This window comes from Opisthocomus hoazin, chromosome 3 (assembly GCF_030867145.1).
Source record: "Opisthocomus hoazin isolate bOpiHoa1 chromosome 3, bOpiHoa1.hap1, whole genome shotgun sequence".
Taxonomy (NCBI): Eukaryota; Metazoa; Chordata; class Aves; order Opisthocomiformes; family Opisthocomidae; genus Opisthocomus; species Opisthocomus hoazin.
In genome coordinates, this window is record NC_134416.1 from 42,348,183 (window position 1) to 42,369,838 (window position 21,656).

The 21,656-nt window shown below is 41.2% G+C and overlaps 1 long non-coding RNA gene across 1 annotated transcript; it reads right to left on the bottom strand.

The window, feature by feature from the left end:
• Window positions 1–3,061: 3,061 nt before the first annotated feature.
• On the bottom strand, window positions 3,062–21,648 carry LOC142360847 (uncharacterized). The gene is made up of 3 exons (XR_012763431.1): window positions 20,745–21,648; window positions 5,010–5,089; window positions 3,062–3,624 (listed from the first exon to the last, which is right to left on the bottom strand). It is a non-coding gene; the product is annotated as an uncharacterized LOC142360847 (long non-coding RNA).
• Between the last annotated feature and the right edge of the window lie 8 nt (window positions 21,649–21,656).

The following is a 21,656-nucleotide window of genomic DNA, read 5'->3' on the forward strand; positions in this document are numbered from 1 at the left end:
GATCCACTAGGTGGTGCTTGAAATAAGCTACCCCGGTGTGACTTGCTCGGGGTTGCCAAGCTCATCTTAGGGGCAACTGGAAATTGACATGGCTGTGAAATACAAAACTATAATTCATTAGTCAAAACTCCAACAGGAATATTCTTGGCAACAGGAATAAGATTGCTCTCCAAGTGCTAGGGTTCCTTGTTTTCCAAAACCGAGTTTTCTGTTTTAGAAGTAAAACTAGGTGTTCACCATTATGGAGATGTATTGCTCTCCATTATAAATGTATATAATATATATACATATATAATTTCAGTGTTTCTTCACTTCTGGTACTCTCAAATTGGATTGTTTTCCATTAGTATTTTTGGCATTTGAAGAAAAAGTTTATGTCCAGACTCAAAGTGATTTGGATAAGTAGTTATGTAGTTATGTGAATACATGAAATAATGATGAAGCTTGGCATTACCCAAGTGCTTCATCAGTCCTGAAAGAAGTTTAACTTCCAACAAGCACTGAAGGAAGACTGTTGTGATGTTACTGAACATGGCCAGGGCAAGGGGCAGGAAGGCACATATGGCCAGTTATGCAGGTATGAATTACGGACACTGTGCCGAATTCCTCATGGAGACCAAGGCTTGTTTTCTCAGGTTATTCTTTAGCCATTTGCTGTACAATCACTCTTCCTAATGTAAACCAGCTTCTTCAGAGCTTTTAAAAAAGCAGGGCCACTACAGACTTCTTGGTCAGCTGTGCACCAGCCAGTTGCCTGATAACTCCCCTGCCTTTCAATCTGACAGTAAAAGCTTCTGCTGTAATTATTTGTTCCTGGCATTGCCTCTCTATCAAAGAGGATGTCAGTCCTGTCAAACACCTGCCCAGCACCCTGATGGTTGCTCCAGAGCCCGTCCAGCTGCCAGGAGAAGCTGTGACACCTTCAGTCCTCGGGCCACTCAGATTTCCTCTACCTCTGCCCTGAACGTGAAACTCTGGTGATGCAGGCTTCACTCAGCACGTGGTTTTGAGGGAAGTGCCCCTCAAATGTCATTTCTCCATTCTTTGCAGACCCCAGGAGAACAAACTCCTCTAACCCATATGGCAAGCAGGGAACAGACGGAGAAGAAGAGTGAGGAAACACAATGAATGTGTTCCTATCCTTTTTGCTTGCCTACAGCGATGGGAAGGTGGCCAAGGACATCCCCTGGACCATAGCTGTGCAGTGCTGACACTCTTACAGCCCATGCAAGTCTTGCCCGAGTAGGAGGGCCTCAAAGGTGAGACCCATGAGAGGGCTTTCATTGCCAGGGCAGGTCTAGGAGGGCTTCAGGTTTGGGGTGAGGGAGCTGGACAGCTGAAGTCAGGGAGCCCGGTGGGAAAGTGAAGGTAATACTGAGAACTTGTGAGGAATCGGAGGTGCTGCACTAGTAGTGACTGTTGAGGTTTGGCATGAAGGGAATTGGAAGTAACCACAGTGGAATAGTTTAAGAGACACACGACAAATTTAGAGAAAGCCAGGCTTCTGTTATTCATAGAAAAAATGTTCAGCGTTGAGGCAGGGTATGAAGGAAAAGCATGTGTGAATTTCCAGTGGAAAAGACTCTAGGTAGTCTATTATAAAAGTGTCTGAAGGATGCATATGTGATCCCAGAGAATTCAGACCTAGTTATTGATAAATTCACTACAGTCAAATGTAATGTGTCATTCAGGTGTAACAAAAAGGCTGTTTTGCTCATGGCCGAAGCACAAAGACTCTTTTCGCCACAAGGGTGAAAAGCAGAGTAAGATCTTGTTCTGATTTGGCCTGGATAAATGCCAGGTGCCCACCAAAACTGCTCTGTCACTCCCCCTCCTCAGCTGGACAGAGAGGAAATAAAATGAAAGGCTCAAGGGTCGAGACAAGGACAGGGAGAGATCACTCACCAATTACCATCACGGACAAAACAGACTGAACTTGGGGCGAAATGGGAGCTTAATTCATCATCAATCAAATCAGAGTAGGACAGTGAGAAATAAAACCAGATCTTCAAACACCTTCCCCCCACCCCTCCCTTCTTCCCGGGCTCAGCTTCACTCCCGTTTCTCTCCCTCCTCCCCCCGAGTGGTGCAGGGGGACGGGGAATGGGGGTTACGGTCAGTTCATCACACGCTGTCTCTGCCACTCCTTCCTCCTCAGGGGGAGAACTCCTCACACTCTGCCCCGCTCCAGCTTGAGGTGCCTCTCATGGGAGACAGTTCTCCATAAAATTCCCCAGTGTGAGTCCTTCCCACGGGCTGCAGCTCTTCACGAACTGCCCCAGCGTGGGTCCCTTCCACAGGGTGCAGTTCTTCAGGAACAGGCTGCTCCAGTGTGGGTCCCCCACGGGGTCACAAGCCCTGCCAGCAAACCTGTTCCAGCATGGGCTCCCCACAGGGTCACAGCTTCCTTCAGGCATCCACCTGCTCCGGCATGGGGTCCCTTCCACGGGATACAGGTGGATATCTGCTCCACTGTGGACCTCCAGGGACTTCAGGGGACAACCTGCCTCACCATGGTCTTCATCACAAGTTGCAAGGGATGGCTTTCTGATCCAACAATTCGGGCACCTCCTCCCCCCTCTTCTTCACTGACCTTGGTGTCTTCAGAGTGGTTTCTCTCACATCGTCTCACTACACTCTCTACACTGCCGTTTCTCCTGCAGAGTTTTTTTCTTCCCATTCTTAACTATGTTATCCCAGAGGCACTACCACCATTGCTGATTGGCTTGGCCTTGGCCAGCAGCACGTCCATCTTAGAGCCAGCTAGCACCAGCTTTATCAGACATGGGGAAAGCTGCTCGCAACTTCTCACAGAAGCCACCTTTATAGCCCCCGCACTATCAAAACCTTGCCACGCAAACCCATAGCAGACATATAAACTGGGGTGATGTACGTGAGAAGCTAATCTTTCACCCTTAGTATGCCTACATCATGTCAGGTATTTTTCTTGTTTAAAACATACTCTATGAAGGATCAGTTGAAGGATATTGATCTCACAGAAAAAAAAGAAGGATTTGGGTCACTGGAAAGATACAGAGAAGAATTTAATCATAAACTCGGCATTTTGTGCAAAAATGATTTATAGGACATGGAAAAAATAGGCTTAATTTTCTGTAATGCATCCTGAAATAATGCTGATATCAGTAATCTGAAATATGCAAATTAGAAAATGTCAGTGCAACCCTCAATTAATATGAAGTTGATACTTCAAAGGCTTCTTCCTTTTTCTTTCATATTGTAGTTCTGAAATGGATACACACATTTTATATATATACTATTTTCTTTCTTCAGTTTGTTGTTGCTGCTAAAGTTTGACACCAGTTTCAGTTTTGTATCTGAGTATCTTCATTTTTCAGTATGCATACTGACAAAAATTAAAGTCTTTTTTTTAAACCAGAAGTCACCTTCGGATTGATCAAGTTGGTTGATTTTTTCTTTAATTAGTTTATGTATTTATTAAATGGGGGAGACGTTAACAACTTAATTCTTGTTTTATCTCTTCTGTTTCATTTTCATGACTGAAGAGGAGACTGCTAAAATACTTGCTCAGATGATGTCAGTGGCAGAATCACCAGAAGAACCACCAACTGGCGACGTGAGTCTTCCACATAGGCAGGGCCAGAACTGTAGGCAGTAAGGAAAACAAGCAAACAAAAAGCTGGAGTAAATGGCTGTTTCTCCAAATAGAAGGAGGTTAGTAACAGGCCATCCCAGGGATTTGCATTAAGACCATATTATTTTTGTTTGGAAGCAAAACCTTTTACCCACTTAGTCTATAAACAGTCTAATATGAGATGGAAATAACTCTGTTAGAAATCAAAGATGGGAAACCATACCCCTCTGAAACAAGACAGAGTTGACTGATAACTATTCTGAGACAGAATATGGTATGTGCTCTGTTTTGTGGTTACATTGGCTTCTCAGAAACATATCAAATACTGTTTATAACTGTGCAATTGGTCATACTCTTACGACTGTCACACCCGCTTATCACCTCCAAAACGCTTATCGCTGGCAACTAAAATATTAGTATGTCTACCTGGCTTCCTCTCATGGATAATTAGCCAACAGTCTCCCCCTTGCAGCCCACGCCTTCTCTGCCTCCTCTTCGATGCGGTGGCAGATGGCATCTCTCTGCCTGCCATTTTGGGTATACCTAAACATCTGTCAGGCTCCTTTGTGTCATCATCCCGAGTTCATAACTCTTCTTTTACTAATTCCCTCTGTATAATGTGTCCAGGATAAAATTCTCTTTGTCTGCTCACAAAACCAAAGTTCTCATTCATGTTATGGTTGTCTCATTTATTGAGACCTTTTTCTGGTCTGGTGAAAATTAGTTGTGCCCTGCTCACACCTGCCCATGAGCCGGCTGTAAAGATGGCTTTTTGTGCACATCTGAAAGTGTTAGCTGTCTGCGTGCGTCCTTATACTCCTCTTTCTCTGTCACGTCAGACCTAAGATGCTTATCCTCAAACCAAAGCACTTTTTACTGTTTCCATCTAACCTACAGCACCAGCTTTTCTTTAGCAGTGAGTTAGAATTAGGTGCAAGCCCCCCCTTTTCCCTTACTGTTGGGAAAAGCTCCACAAAAAGAGTTTTCTCCTTTCAGTCCTTCCGTGACACTCTTGTCTGGGACATTTCCAGGCTTCTCAAGACCTAGGTTGCAGACATGCAATAATTCAGGCTTGTTGTTTGACCAGTATGGTTTCACTGTTTACTTACCCTCTGTCTAACTCTGTCTTTTCATGTATTTTTTTAATATGTATTTGCAGGCTGCATGAGGCCAGGGACTAACTTGTTCTGTGTCTGCACAGAACTGAAGAGAATAGGGTAATGCAGTAACATCAACCATAGTAGTAATACCATCAATGCGTAAATAATTTTAGTCATCTTCCATGTTTTTTAGGAATCACAGACATCTTTTTGGGTTAACCACATCATGAAACTACCTCCTCAGTCCTTCTGTGCCTTTCATTTAATTTCACTGATATGATACCAAGTTCCCCTACCTGGACAGCTGAAAGGTCATCACAGGGAAGGACTGTCTCAGTGTCTAAGGATAGTTCTGTCCTCTGGCTACCTTCACGCACTAAAGAAAAGGAAAACATTGACAGAAGATAGAAATGGCTCTAGTATGCTTACTTTAATGGTGCTGCTATAGAGACTCTGAAGATGATTAGTATAGGCAATATAGAGAGCATCATCATTCTTCTTAATTGAATTCACTGAAGAAATGGTAAAGAAAATCAAGAATAAAAATACCTAATTCGTTTATTAACTCAGCTGAGTCACTGAATACCCAGTGATTGCCAACCTGGATTAAAGTTTATATGTCATTCAAGAACTCAAATATTGTTTCACTTGGCAGGCAAGGGTCTAAGTAAACAGGATTTCCCTGAAGGTAGCAAGGAATGATGATGCAATGTGGTTATTTATTAGCTTTGGTTTTACTGTCAGGGAGATGGGCAAATAATGCCTTAATGCTTAGAATTTAAATGGGTAAAACTATTTGTACTTCTTAGTCTCTGCCCAACTTCTTTATAAGTTCCTAGAGATAAGCTTCTCAATAAACATAATTTTCAGAAGTCCTTGATCCTCCTTTGGTACTTTGTGCCAGTTCAAGACAATGCGCGTAAATTAAAGCGTCTGATGCTGTAACTTTAAATTTTTCAAGGTTTTCAGGCATTATCATGGCTGTTATATAAGCTTTAGAAATCAATAGACGCTTCCAAATCAGTGCCAAAACTCCTATTGTCTACCATTTTAAATACAGCAAGTGGGATTAAGGCTACTCAAGCGATACAGCAATTCCTATTAAAGTCATTTAGGTTAGACTTTTAATGTTACTTAGGCACCTAATTCTCCTTTTATCCATGTTAAGATGAGGTGTATAAATAAATTTGTCGCTCTGGGTCTTAGGAGCTTTTGAAAATCCCATCCACCAACGTACAATCCACAGTTTTGCATATGACTTACAGACCTGGTTTCCTGAGGAAATAAATGTGATCACATTGCCTGCCCATCTGTCTGTCCATCAGTCAGCCTCTGATCTGTCTCTCTCCCTCAAGATTTTTGAACCTGACAGATAATGTCAACTACATTTGACAGAAAGGCAAGGGCCCAAAGGTACTAAGTCCTTACGAAGCACAAGGATTGAAGAAAGGGCAGAGGCAACCTGCTCTCTCTCTTCAAGAGCTGCAGTACGAGCTCAGCTGTCCTTGCTTCTCTCTCGTCCACTCAGGTTCACTGGCCAGCACGTGTGTGGGTCACAACCAGCACGACACCACCATCTCTGCTAGAGGCTCTCATCTCAGCTCCAGGAGCAGACTGGCACTGCTCTGCTGAGGATAGTGGAGGAATCTGAAACACAGGTCCACTGGAAAACAGGCTTCATTAGTTTCATTGTCTAAAAGCAGTCACTTGCTAACTTCCAATAGCCAACAGTGAACACCAGCTTCTCAACACAGCTTCTGGAAAAACGCTCTTGAAAACCATGCATTTCCTCTGAAACGGGATCAACAGAATTTCTTTTATTGTTCTCTGGGCCTCCACAATTTTGCTGTCTTGCAGAGGGCAAAAAAAGTGACATGTCCCAATGGCAGTAGCTGTACTGAAGAGCTGACATTGGTGCCTACCCTGTAGAAGGTCCTTCAGTCTAGACTGGCTCTGTGACATGCCACCAGCAGCAGATGCACTGTCATCTGGTCTTGGTGCACCCTGGATAGTATTTCTCATCCCCCAGGTTTACGTCTTCTTGATCCCAGGTGATCAGCCAGCAGGACGGGTACCATGTTGGGAGGAAAGAATGGAAATCTATCCACAGGCTGTGGCTCTAACTTGACTTTCACACTCAGGCTCGCTCGTAAATCAGATCTCAATGCCCAGGCCTGTGAAGCCTTATGTTGGCAAGGCAGCAGACAACGCTATTACATGCTCAATGAAAGTACATTATGAAAGTCAGTAAAGATGATTGACCTTCGGCTGGAAACAAAGAACCTGGCGTTAAATTAGGTTGTCAATGGCTCATCTTAAAGATTTCTTTGTGTTGAGACAGTACCAACTGGAGGCAGCATAGACCAGTTTTTAATCCAGTATGTGGAAGGAAAATTAGGATAGAGCAGTAGCTATTTTTCTCATCGACTCAAAAGAGTATTTGCAAAGAGTATTTATAGACAGTAGAAACCAGTGCTATACCTATCTGGAATCAACCAGTTTCTTTTCCAGTAAAGACACAGCATTTATTGATGCCTGATTTTCATCTAAGTATCGAAATCATGACAAGGTCAATTATTTTTATTCACTTGGAGTGAAAGGCAATAATACAATATATTCCCCCTCACCTCACAAACCTGTTTAGCAGTAGGGACAAGGCCTGGGAAATTCCTGCTGCACTGATGCTTAGTACATAAAGAGATGTGAGGCCTTAAGTTATCGGTTTAATCCAGGCATAATGTAGACAATGCATAGATTCTACACAGTAGTGTATTATAGTGGCCTGATTCTGGTCATAGCACTTACGTTTTGGCGGTCCAAAGCTTGTCTAGGTGAGAAGATGCCCATTGTTTCAAACAGAATGGTGGTTTGGTCACATCTAGTTGGCTTGATGTACACTAGAACTGCTCATTAAAGTATCAACAGGACTGATTAACACCATGACTTAAAAAATAAATAAATCTGGGTTTCGCAAGAGAAAATACTGATAAGCATATTTTTCAAAAAGGAAAAAGCCAAAAAAAAATTGCAATACTGCTTCTTCTGCATATCAGAAGGAATAGTTATAATTTTAGATACAGCATAATGACTATTTACTGTAAGAATTGATCTGTAAAGGAATATTATTATATAAAACTCCAACAATATCAGTAGTAGCAGACCATAGCTTAACACGTATCTCAGTGTTTTCCGGAAAAAAAATCATCTCTCCCTTCCATATAACTTAGGAAGAATACTGTGTTGTGTGTCTCATTCTTTTACAGTATGATGTACTGGATTCTCTCCTATTTAGAGTCAGAATGACAGCTGTATAAATTCATCAGGAGAGGTGATTTATTTAAACCATAGACAAAATAAAAACCTAACCCCTAATAAAATGCAAGACTCAAAGAAAAGTTTGCATTTAGTTTGCTGAGGTATAAAATGTTATCACAGATACAAAACTAAAACAAAGACAGGAAAATGTGTCAGATTATCTGGTATGGAAGTGAAAGGTAACCATGAATACTTAGTTTTTGTATTTCTGCATGCACAAATGTGTTCATGGTGCACCTGGGTAAATTTTTTGCAACATTTGCAGGTGCCCTATTCAATATTAAGTTTTTTATTTACAGACTTCAGCTTGCAAATGGCTTTCCCCGTGTCTCAGAGAACCAATGCTACATTCTCATGTGAAAAGCATACAGTAGGTCTGACTCTGCTTTAGTCAGAATCTTTAAACTTCACAGATTTCTGAGGGAGGTGAATGTCTTCAAAGCTTCACAATCTCCATTGAATAAAGTTTACCATGTACTAATTAATTCCCTGTAAATTGCTTTTAGTAGTCTTTGCAAAGCCGTCTTACTTGCCAAAAACATGATTTTTTTTTTTTCTGTGACTTTTTACAAATAGATCAGATCAATGAAAATCACATCAGTGAAAATCTCATAAATGTCATCCTTATCTCCACAGCACTGGTAATCAACAATGTTCATCGATCACCAAGGAAGATGCAGACCTGTTGAGGATATAAATTTTGCTGGGGTTATTGAGCTGAATAGCACCGCAGCTGATTTTATTTCTAAGGTTTAAATTGCTACAGCAGTGGTTCTCAGGCTTTTCCACTGCTGAAGCCCCTTCACTCTTCGTCTTCCAGTCCCCTTCCCATTTACCTGGAATCTAACTCAGACCCTTAGCCCATTTAGCAACGTGCCTGATACAGGGTGGTTTTGGGTGGACAAGCTGTTGATAATAAAATTCTGATTATGAAAATTTCAAAGCTGCTGTACAGTACAGAGGCAATGTTTATCTAACAGTTGAGTTTTTCCCTCTTCCATTTGGTTACAGCGTGAGCAGAATTGAACCCTCCTGTTTTAGAACTATGTTGAAGTGCAATGACCAAATCAGTAAAGGACATCAGATGTCTTAGATATGAATTAGGTACCTATTAGGTATTTAAATCCCAATAAATAGGTCTTGTAGCTGCTTGTGCGAGCTGCCTACCCCAGCTGTGGGGGCTGCATTTAATGGATGCCCAGGATTTTTCAGTCCTTACAGTGCTAAATAAATCAGTACATACCTCATGTATAAACTCCAGTTGGGTCAACAAACCAGTTCTAAAATAGTCTTTTTGTCACGAGGCTGATCCGGAAAATGTATGATGGGGGGAGGGGGGAAATAGAGAAAGAGTAAAAAAAGAAACCCTAGAACTTTTGAGGCAACCCTTTGTTATTGTTTTCTCCTTCTTTATAAGGTCAGATTTAGAAACAGCAAAAATTTCAGAAGCTCTGTATGAAATATTTTCACCCACAGTAAAAAAAATTAATAGTTACTTTACAATTGTGGTTTGACTTTGAACTTCAAAAATAGTTTCTATATAGATTTTATTTACAATATTTAAAATTTTGTAGGTTTAGACAATTAGAATTCTTGCATGTTATAGGTTTATATAGTCTCTATGTTTACATAACTTCTTGAGGCTGCTTCTAATATACAGAGATCATGCTCATTTTCCAAACTTGTCCTCTTAATAGGAACTAGAATAACTTAAGTTTGTTCAGAATCTGCATTATAACACTGGATCTTTAGTTATAAATCACTACTGAACTTCACTGGTTGTAATCTCCATCTGTGTTTATTATCAACAGTACTGATGTTCTCTTATTGTTATTTTCTTTCTAATTTTTTCAGAGACAAAAACCTTTGTGAGAGGTACACTTCTGGTTTTAGATAAAATACAGTGTTTTAATTCAAATGTAAACTTATTTATTAGATTCATCTCAGTAGTTTCCATGTATTGAACTTTACTTGGTACACTTATTTCTAAAGTAATATTTTGCCAACAATTGCTGCAAATAACTACTACAGATGTTTTCTTTTTCCCCAAATGAACCATTTTTGAAAGACAATCTAACATTTTTCTGTGCCTTTGAGATTTCCATGCCTAATGCAGGCTTCCAACACAACAGCAATACTTATTCAATGACAGGAGAACTGTTTGGCAGTACCTCCTTCTCGATATCTTTGTGTATTACTTGTAAAATATATAAACAGTTCTTGGAGCAGGATCCTGAACCGAAGTTCCTACTCCTATATGCTATTTAGTACTCTGATTGCTGTGCTACCTTGTCTGGTTCATTTTATTGTGCCCTAAAACCCAAATAATCCTAATAAACAATGTGCACTATACTAAGGGACAGAGTGTTCTCATAGTATTCTTTTACAGCATTTAAGGCATGTTTGTTGGAGACAAGGATTTGGAGGCAGAATGAGGAATGAAACCTGGAACTTTTACAGTCCTGGCAAATGTTGCAACTATCAAGTTGGCATTAATATGAAACAACGCGTCCCCTTCTCCAGTGACTATGTTTGCATGACAGAAATTAATTTGGCATTAATATGAAACAACGCGTCCCCTTCTCCAGTGACTATGTTTTCATGACAGAAATTAATTTCCTTGGGTTTTTTTCTTTTTGACATATTTTAGTGCAGAATTCCAGCATGGGATTCTGAGATGGGCACATCTGGAGAGCGTAGTCAGTACCTAACTCCCTGGCTAGTAAAACTCTGTTTAGTGTCATCTTCCCAGGCAAAAAATTGTTAAGTCAGGGCACTGGGTACTGCTTCCGTGCCAGGGCTTGTATTTATTACCCTGCATATCCTGCTGCATACCGTAAACAGGACTAAGAAGTCGACAGGATGAAGTAGTTGCAGAGTGCAATCAAGTTCGGAACAAGGCAGCAAAGAACCACACCTTGAAACAACATGCTTTAATGGAGTAGTTGGCATTGAAGGTAAAGGAAAGGGGAACTTGCTATAGCAGATCATAACCCAGACTGCTGCTGCAGCTGTACTGTAGGCAGTGGCCATGTGCTGGAATGCAAGCAGGAAAGACAAGGCATGTGCATGCCCACATATTCACCCTATCGATTCTGCTTGTTGATTTTGCTCGCAGCTTTCCAGTGGCTGTCAGCCCCAGGGACCTGAGTTAGCATCTTTTGTCACTTGTATGCTTATACAGTGGAAATGTTGACAAGCTGCAAAAGCAGCAAAAAATTGTGAGCTGAGGTCCCAGGGAGGGACACTACAGCCAGCCAGACCAAGCACACGGTCACAGACAGACGCTGTGAAACACATAGATGCAGGGAATAACAAGAAATTTGCTGAAGAGCTGTTGTTTGCTGTTTTGGGTGGTTTTGGTTTTGTTTTTTTTTTTTGTCTCTTCCTCACCACCAGTCTACAGAAGATCTTCAATGAAAACTCAGTGAAATTAATCAGACAAATTTCAACTGAAAATGAGTGATAAGTGGAAAACTGTGAAAGGTGAAATTGAAGCCTGAAGTATTTAACTAAATACAGAGCTGATGGATAAATCCTTCCCTATACGTATGGGCACAGATTTATTTGAAAGGAGGAAGAGACGAGGGTTAAAGAGCCTAGATATCTTTCCTCTCTTTAAACACATACAGTGTGATGCATATTCTCCCAGCCACGTGAGATCTGGGACACAAGATCTAGCCAGCCCTTACTGCTGCTGTAACATGCCCAGACTTCAAGAGGATGCCCATAAATCTGGCAGTAAATAAACCATCACTTCTGCAAATGATTTGATGCAGATGATTCATACTCTTGCTACAGCAGGATCAAAGTCTTTCCTGTTCATCGCTCAGTCCTTGAGTTACCCTGCCAGTTCCTGATCGTGAAGGTTTTTCATCATCTCTTCACACACCAAGGATTTCAGTGTCCTACAGAGCAGAATAAACTAGATTTAATTTAAGTAGAAGCTTGGGCTGTACTTATACTAATTTTTTTTTAAATTTTATGTTTACACCAAGACAGTTTTGCAAATAATCTGTTGGGCTCTAAGATGAAAGACAAGTTTTCTGCCATGTACCTACCATCAACCGTCTGCTGAGATTGCTGAATTATATCATAGAGTAAGAATTTTAAAGGCTATTGCTAAGTTGCTGAGTCACCAACCAACCCTGCTAGATACTATATTATAAGCTTTTAGGTCTAGTACAATAGGAAAAGTTTTGCCAAAGTTTTGAGCAATGCCATCAGCACCAGTGAGGAGACAGACAATAAGAAGGATGGATCGTGGAGAAATTCAGACAAAAATCAGAAAGAATTTACTGCGACAACCAGACCTGTTACACCTTAGGTTTTCAGTTGCATTGAAAGGCTGACATCTTTAGCACTATTATGCTGAGGCATTCCTACAGTCTTGTCTCAGAGAAGGATGAGAACTATTATACATTTTTTTTTGCTGTACAAAATGGTCAGCTTTCAGATACAGTAATGGGTTCTCAATTCAATTTTGCTTAGCTGGAAAGATTTCTTTCTTCCACAGTAATATTCCAAAGTACTTTACGAGACCAGACTCCCGTGACAAACTGGGGGTTCCACGGATTTGGCTGTCTGCTCTGGATTTCACTGGAAGCTTGCATTTGTGTAGGAGTTAGCTTGTACAGGACTGGTTCTTTTTACCTGCACGTAATAAATACCAGAGTGATAAAGAACATTTTTTTCCATGTGACATGCAATTTCATGTCTCTCTAGTTAATAAATGGTAATGCAATTCTTCCCAAATGCATATCCACCCTGTAACATGTGATAAGCTTGAAAAATAAATGCTTGAACTTATATTTTTTTGGTAGAGTAGGGTTATTTTGTTTTAGCTGGTGTATCCTTCTTTGAGGAGAAAGATAAGAGGAAAGAGCAAGCCATCTGGCACCCTGTAAAAAGGCTCTCCCCATTATTGTCTTGATTTCCTGACTCACACCTCTGCATTTACACTTCTTAAATATGTGAATTCTTAGTAAAAAAAATCAATGGCCTGAAAAATAAACATTCCATAACGGCTTTCTCTGCACAAGTTTAATCAAGTTAACTAGAACTAAATTTACAGAGATGCTGACTACCTGCTATCCTCAGTGACTGAAATTAAGTGTTCACCATCCATGAAAGTTAAACTCTTAATCTCGATCCTACTGAAATTTGTGTGCTAATGCTAGCTTAAATGCATGTGTGTGAAAGACAAGGTCCCTCTATTTATCCATATGATTCACAGAAAGAACATACAACTACTACTGTAGGGTTGAAACTGAAAAAGCTTTTATGATTTTTATAGTGGCCTGCAAAAGAAAGGAACACAGGTACACGTGTATTTTACAGTCAGTCAAAGATAGTTGCCTGCACACCTCTTGAACACTTGCCAGAGAAGACCTGTTGAAGTATGAGGTGGGTTTTACACAGATGTAAAGCTTCTGCTGAAGGAGTACAAATTCCAGCTATCTGGGACAATCCTCTTTAACACAGGAATACACAAAAAGGGAACGTCCAAGAGATATTACCACAATTTCAAGCCTTTGTTGTAGCAGTAATCATCATGGTCCAAGGACACAAACAAGGCAAAGTTTACAAACAGGCATACTTTATTTAAACAGAGCTTTCAGGCACTTGAGCTCTTTTCCAGATGTAATTAAACAAAACAAAAATTTTACCTACAAGTCTCATCTTGCAACAGGTCTTAATTGCTCTGGTGAAGGGTCAGGTATTCAACATGTTGGCTCCTCTGTGCAAAGCCCTAATGATATCACATCTTCACTGTCAGAAACAGGAGCTCTCATTAGTGTTACAAATTCAATCTTGCTCATGGAATTTTTAATACAAACCTTAAATTTACAAATATTTTTGTAACTCGGTCTTGAGGGAAATCACTGAAACCACTAGTAAAACTAACTTTGGTCAAATATGCAGCTGAAATCACAACCTGGATTTTGTAGAAGAGCTAGTTAAAAGCTATGATTGCTCAGCTAAAGGGTGTAATAAAGAGTAATGTGTATTTTCTCACCCTTTTTGTTTTTCCAGACAAAACCCTAAGTTGTAAGAGTACTGAGATGGCAAAACTAAGTGCTCAAAAATTAGGAAGTGGTTTTTAAAAGCATTGTATGACCTTGCAGTGATAGAATCATAGAATCATAGAAAGTTTTGGGTCGGAAGGGACCCCTAGAGGTCATCTAGTCCAACTCCCCCACAGCGAGCAGAGACACCACTAACTAGATACTCCTTTGTGTTTGTCCTGCCACTTGTGGTTGGGTTACAGGTTTGCATGCCATTTTTCCCATGGAGGCTCTGTCCAGCTTCGTGCAGAAACAAAAGGTTTAACACAACCTGCTGTTACTGCGCTCTCCTCTTTTCTCTGTGTTTCTTTTTATATTTCCAGCTTGCTTCTTCTTCTTGATCTAGGGCAGGTCCATACTACTTCACACCTTCCTTCTCCCTGCCATTCTACCTATCTGCCTCTACACACACTTGACCCCTACACCCAACTATTTCCCAGTTTTTATCTTTTGCTGCAACACTTGGCCCCTGCAAGCTTATCTTTCCAGTTCAATCTCTTAAATTCCTGCTTTAATCCCTTTTTTTTGGCAAGATTATTCACACTCCTCCCACTCTTTACCTATCTGAATTTAGTTAGAATTTTTTCACATTTGTAAAACTGAGGGCGATACCTGTAGGCATTTCAGCAGTATATAAGAGTCCAAGTTGTGGCTAGATATGACCAAAATGCTGATCAAAAAGTAAGTGTAGTGATGCCGTGAAAAGCCGGAATTGAAGACTCAATAGTCGGCAGACTATTAAGCAGGTATTCTTTATTGCGGCGCCGGGCACACGGGGGATCTCTCCTCCAAACGTGTGCACCGAAGAGACACAGTTACTAGGTATTTATGCTATGTTAACATACATATTACCGTCGCACATGTTTGTTTGGCGTCTCTCGGCAGGGGTTTTCAGATTATCCTGCAGCCTCCTTATCTCTGTAGTTTGCATACCTGTTCTCCCAAGGCCCAGGCGCCTAAAGGGATTATTCAGGAGTCCCTTGTCTTGCAACCGTCCCAGTATTCACAAAGAACCAAGACTTGTTTCTGACCACCTGAAGTGATAACATCCCCTACATGTTACATTTGTTACATTTACAGTTATCAATCCCTCCTTTTCTTTTGAGGATTTGTAGCTAGAAAGCTATGAATCCTCACTATTCTATTTTGTAGGTATTATTTTCAAATTCCTTTAGTCTTTCACGCCAAGGCTCTGGGAAAAGTATTTTCCAGTTTCTACTTGGTGCCTAATCTTGTTCCTTTTCCTGTCACTGTATGTCTCAACTGAGCCCTGACAACACCAAAGGAAACATTTGAGAGACATGCAAACAAGTATTCCTAAAATGACCAGTGTGATCATTCCCATGAACAATTGTTTCAATCACTCTAAATTGGGGAGCCAAGAGGTTAAATTTTGTTCCCCTACTTACAAGTGGGTTGTCTTCCCGTTTGGCTTGTCTCCATGATGTTCTTAATATGCCTTTAGGTATTTGGGACTGATTATATATTCAGTCCTGGCTGACTAGATGACCTATGGTACACATTCCCTTCCAACCCGCAGGGAGTCGCTTTCTGCTAATGCCATCCCCACATAGCCACCAATACGTGTTGTGTAATTTACAGGGCCCCGTCAGTGGCTATGAGATTAGCTCTGCAAAATGCTCCGTGGTTTACCCAGCCAATTGGTACATTCCTAAAATAATCCCAGTTCGAGGGGCTATAGGTTTCTAATTGGGTTCTGTTACAAAAATCTATATATATCGCGCCTGTCCCTTTCAAATCCCAAGTTCCTACTTCTACTCTAGTTTTGTTGATCAAATAATCATTCCACCCATCTCTGCAAGTACAATTTTTGTGTGTATGGAAGGGGGTCAGCACGAACAAGTGTTGGATCTTGCTTTCCATAGGCAGCTATTATTGCTGACCAATATCTGGGTGTTGTTATCTAATATCTGTAGGTCACATCTTGGTCCAGTCATGTAGTTAGAGTTGTCATGATCGCAGTATCCTAAAAAGCCTAGGTTTAACAAAGTTACCGCCGCAATCATAGTTTCAAACCGCCAGCCTTTTTGACCATCCATCCTGGTTTAGGAGCCTTGTTCACTCGGGAATAATGGATCCAGGCCAGTTGTTCTCTAATCTTGATTGCAGTGAAGGTAGTCAGCAATACCTGGTAAGGTCCATTCCACTTCTCTCTCAGTGGATCACCTGAAAAATTCTCTTAACATAAACCCAATCTCCAGGGCTAAATGGATGGATCGAGTGATCTACCCCTTTAGCCCTGGTACCCAAAACATTTTTACTAATCCTTTCTAATTGTTTTCCTAAGGATATAACATAATTCTGTAGATACTGATTTCCCAACTGGTTCAAATCTTCCCCCTGATATTTAGCCTGATATGGTCTCCCATATACTATCTCAAAAGGGCTCAAATTTTCTTTGGCCCTAGGTTTTACACGTATCCGAAGTAGTGCAATAGGCAATGCTTGGTACCAATATAGATTCACTTTTTGGCATATTTTTGCATCTTTTCTACTTTCCCACTGGCTTGTGGTCTGTAGGGCATATGTAACTGCCAATTGATTCCTAACAGTTTGCTGACCTGTTGCACTACTTCTGCACAAAAATGCGTCCCCCTATCTGAGGAGATAATTGTCGGTACCCCAAATCGAGGTATTATTTCATTTAATAATACCTTAGTTACTTCCCTTGCTTTATTTGTTCTACAAGGGAATGCTTCTGGCCAACCTGAAAAGGTATCCGTGAGTACTAATAAGTACCTGTACCCTCCTTTTCTTGGAAGTTCAGAGAAATCAATTTGCCAATGTTGTCCCGGTATACTTCCCTTCCCAATACCTCCTAATTGTACCCGGTTACCTGTATTGGGGTTATTTTTAAACATGTTTCACATTGTTGGGTTACTTGTCAGACTGTAGTATACAAATTTTTCCCTATTAATTTCTGATTTAAAAATTTATACAGGGAATCCACTCCCCAGTGTGTCCGATTGTGTTCTTCTTTAACCACCCCCCATATCTGTTTAGCAAGGATTATAATTCTGCCATCACTTAAGTAGGCCCACCCCTGGGATGGAACTTGGCCCCCCAGTCCCTCTATTAATTCTTCATCAGCTTTAGAATACTCAACATTTTCTTGGTCACTCAGGTTTCTATTTCTATAATCTGGAATTAAGGCTAAAATCTCTTACATTCTCTCTGCTGCCTGTTTAGCTTCAGAGTCAGCCAACCTGTTACCTCTTTCCTGGTCAGTGTTACCCTTCAGGTGTCCTCGGCAGTGCATGATGGCAACTTTTGCTGGTAGTTGAACAGCTTCTAATAGTCAAAGGATTTCCTCAGCGTATTTAATCTGCTTCCCTTGCGCAGTTAGTAGTCCTCGCTCCTTCCAAATTGTCCCATGAGTGTGGACAACTCCAAAGGCATATTTGGAATCTGTCCATATATTTATCTTTTTCCTTTTGTTAACTCCAGAGCCCTAGTTAGGGCAATAGTTTCAGCCTTTTGAGCTGATGTTCTAGCAGGTAGTGATTGAGAACAAACTACTTCGTCTGCTGTTGTCACCGCATACCTGGCCTTTCGAATACCTTGTCCGACAATGCTGCTTCCATCCGTGAACCAGGAGTCCTGTGCATCTTCCAGGGGTTCCTCTTTCAGATCTGGTCTGCTGGAGTACACAGTCTCTATGGTTTCTAAGCAATCATGTACCGATGGTTCAGAGATTGATCCGCTGAGAAAAGAAGCTGGGTTCGTAATATTAGTCCCTGGTATCATGGAAATTGGGATGGGGAAAGCCAGTAGTTCCCTTTTTGTTGCGGTACAGCTGATATTCTGTGTGAGATCGGTACTGTGATCTTTTGCCCAAGGTGAATTTTCGGGCTTCCTGAACAGTCAAGACCACCGCCGCCACAGCTTGCAGACATCCTGGCCATCCTTTGCTTACTCCATCCAGCTGTTTAGCAAAATAGGCCACAGCTCTTTTCTAGGGTCCCAGCTGTTGAGCTAGAATCCCGAGCTATGCCTTGTCTCTCATAAGAAAACAGCCAAAAGGGTTTAGTAACATCAGACAGGCCCAGAGCCGGGGCCTTCATTAGATCTTGCTTAAGTGTCTGAAATGCGTTTTGAGCTTCTTTGGACCAGATCAATCGGGTGGGGTTGTTTTTCAAAAGTTCACATAAGGGTCTCACTATTATTCCGTAATTATAAATTCATAACCAGCACCAACCTGTCAGTCCCAGAAAGGTCCTGAGCTCTTTCACCGTCTGATGGAAGGGAGTCCTGCAGATGGCTTCATTCTGTTCTGTTCCTAGTTCTCTTTGTCCAGACAGCTTGCATCCAAGGTAGGTTACCCGTTGCCGCACCATCTGAGTTTTCTGTTGAGAGACTTGATACCCTTTTAATCTCAAAAACTTTAACAAACTGATAGTCTACTGTATACAGTCAGGTTTTGTTTCAGTTGCTATTAATGTCATCTACATACTGTAAAAGGGTTCCATCTCTGGAGGGCGGGTTCCATGCTTCAAGTTCTCGTGTTAGTTGATTTCCAAAGATCGTTGGGCTATGCTTAAAACCTTGGGGTAACACTGTCCAGGCAAGCTGGGGTTTTTTTACCCGTGGTAGGATTTTCCCACTCAAATGCAAATAAATTCAGACTTTCTTTGGCTAAAGGCAGACAGAAGAATGCATAATTTAAATCCAATACCGTAAACCATACTTGCCACCACAGGGTGTATGCCCCTAACAATATTATTCACTTCTCTTAAATCCTGTACTACCCAGTAAGTTCCACCTGGTTTTGCTTTTTTTTTTTTTTTTTTTTTTACTGGTAACACAGGAGTATTGTATTCTGATTCACACTCCACTAGTAGTCCATACTGTAAAAAGTTACCTTGCTTCCCCTCTTTTTCATTTTGTTTTTCTGTTGCTTAACTTCTAAGAACTTTGCTTTTTTTTTTCTCTTCATTTAGAGCAGCAGCTAGCAAAGCAGCTTGTAACTTGATACCTTTCTGTTCTAATCACTTTACACAACCCTTCGGAAAATCCAGAGGGGTTTTCCTTTTGGGTTTTTTTTGGTTGTTTGTTTTTTTTTTTTTCAATACCGCGTTAAACTTTTCATCTCCTATACTTTTTAATTGTCCACAAAACCGCATCAATTCTAACAACATATCATAATTCAATTAATTGTTTCCTTATGAGGGGATCACCTCCCTCCGAAGCTCATGTTACAATAAAATAACTTCTCAACTTCTCCACCAATCGGTTAACACAACACACACACACACATACAACCTAGAAGCGATCTTTTAAAATCCTTCTGTTTACAAACTGTATCACCTAAGTACAACAATATATACAGGCAAACCACTTCAGTTAACATGTTTATATACATAGAGCTCTTTCAAAACAATATATACAGTATATTTAATACATACCCCCAAACCAGAGTCCCTAAATGATCGATCAATGCCAAATATCTAGAGAACTTGTAACCCCACAATATATACCAACTTGTATTTTAAAACCAATCCCCAAATTCCCAACTCAATTCCTAAATCATGCCGATTTTCTTTAAGCAAATCAAACCCCATACATTATTAAGATGTTGTTGAGTGAGGTGTCTCCCCCTACTTTTCCCAATGTTGCCGTCTAGATCCTGGGAGAGACTCTCAAAATCCCCCCCACAGGAAGACCCTGCACTGATACTTAAGAAATCATAAACCACGGCCCGAAGACTCAGAGTTCAAATACAACAGTCCCAAGTCAAAAACCGGAAATTAGCATAACGTACCAAACATACATGGTGGTTTTTTCTTTTTTTTCCTTCACCATTTTTTTTCTCTTTTTTTTTTCTTTTTTTCTTTTTTTTTTTTTTTTGACTTATTTGTCTTTCACACAGAGGCTTCATACACAGTCACACAAGCTTTCCAATGTGCTAGAATACATCCTAAGGGGCTTTTCTTTAAAATACCACTGCTTTGCTGTCCCCCATTTTACTTTGTTGATTCTGTACCTCTGTTAGTCTTTATCTTAACAATTTTAATCTGTCGTCCCCTTCTGTCCCACTCTGACCACGTTCCAAAAATGTCACAATTAATATTCTGGTCAGGAGAAAAGAAGTTCACCGTGCAAGGTTCTTTTTTTGGTTTGTTTTTTTGGTTTTACGATGCCTGATGGGTATGTTAACAAGCCAGTATCCGAGATATCCGATATCCGAGTTCAATACCAACAAATCCATATCGCCAGAAGTACAACTTAAGCGGGTTTCCTAAGCGTACCATACCAAATGTACGTTATTACAGAAGTACAAAGCTTAACCCATGCTTGTACCAACGCACAACTACCAAAAGCACGTTATTACAGAAGTGCAGAGCACAAGCCGTGCCTGCACCAACGCACCAATACCCAAAAGTACGTTATTACAGAAGTACAAAGCTTAACCCATGCTTGTACCAACGCACAATTACCAAAAGCACGTTATTACAGAAGTGCAAAGCACAACCCGTGCCTGCACCAACGTACCAAAATGTACACCCTCAGGCACTAGTAGCCTGGTGTACAGCGCTCAGCGTAGGACGTCTCCTACGACTTATGAGAACTCTCCAAACGACCGGTCTCACATACCAAAACAGAGAAAGAAAGGAAAAAAAAGAATACCTTTACTCATTTAGATGGTCCTTGTCTGCTCCCGCAGTGATCCGAGTGAGGCGAGGAGTCCCTCCGGGAAATCCCAGGGGTACCCTAGGGAGTCCTGTTCTCAGCGGGTCCTGCAGCCGAGCAGAGCGGGTCCCATCTGGGGTGCCAGAAATGATGCCGTGAAAAGCCGGAATTGAAGACTCAATAGTCGGCAGACTATTAAGCAGGTATTCTTTATTGCGGCGCTGGGCACACGGGGGATCTTTCCTCCAAACGTGTGCACCGAAGAGACACAGTTACTAGGTATTTATGCTATGTTAACATACATATTACCGTCGCACATGTTTGTTTGGCGTCTCTCGGCAGGGGTCTTCAGATTATCCTGCAGCCTCCTTATCTCTGTAGTTTGCATACCTGTTCTCCCAAGGCCCAGGTGCCTAAAGGGATTATTCAGGAGTCCCTTGTCTTGCAACCGTCCCAGTATTCACAAAGAACCAAGACTTGTTTCTGACCAGCTGAAGTGATAACATCCCCTACATGTTACATTTGTTACATTTACAGTTATCAGTAGAAAGCCAGAGAAGAGGAAGATAATCTGGAACAAAGTTTTGTAAACCTTTTAATAGGCCTAACTATGCCTTCTAAATGGTGTGTTAAATGAAGTATGGCTTTTGGCCCGAGTCGGCCAGAGAGATCCCAGAGGAAACCTAACCAAAGGAAATGGTTATAATAAAAATACCTGCCGGCGCCCGGGCCGTCCCTCTCCCTCCGGGGACGAGCAGGCACGGCTCCTCCTGGGAGCTGCCAGCGAAAAACAGGAGATGGGCTTAAAGCGTATAAAGTTCTAAAAAATGGTCAGGTCCATAACAATGAAAAAAATGAGCCCGAAACAGTAGCCGTCGCCGCCGGGCCGGCTGGGGACGCGGCACACGG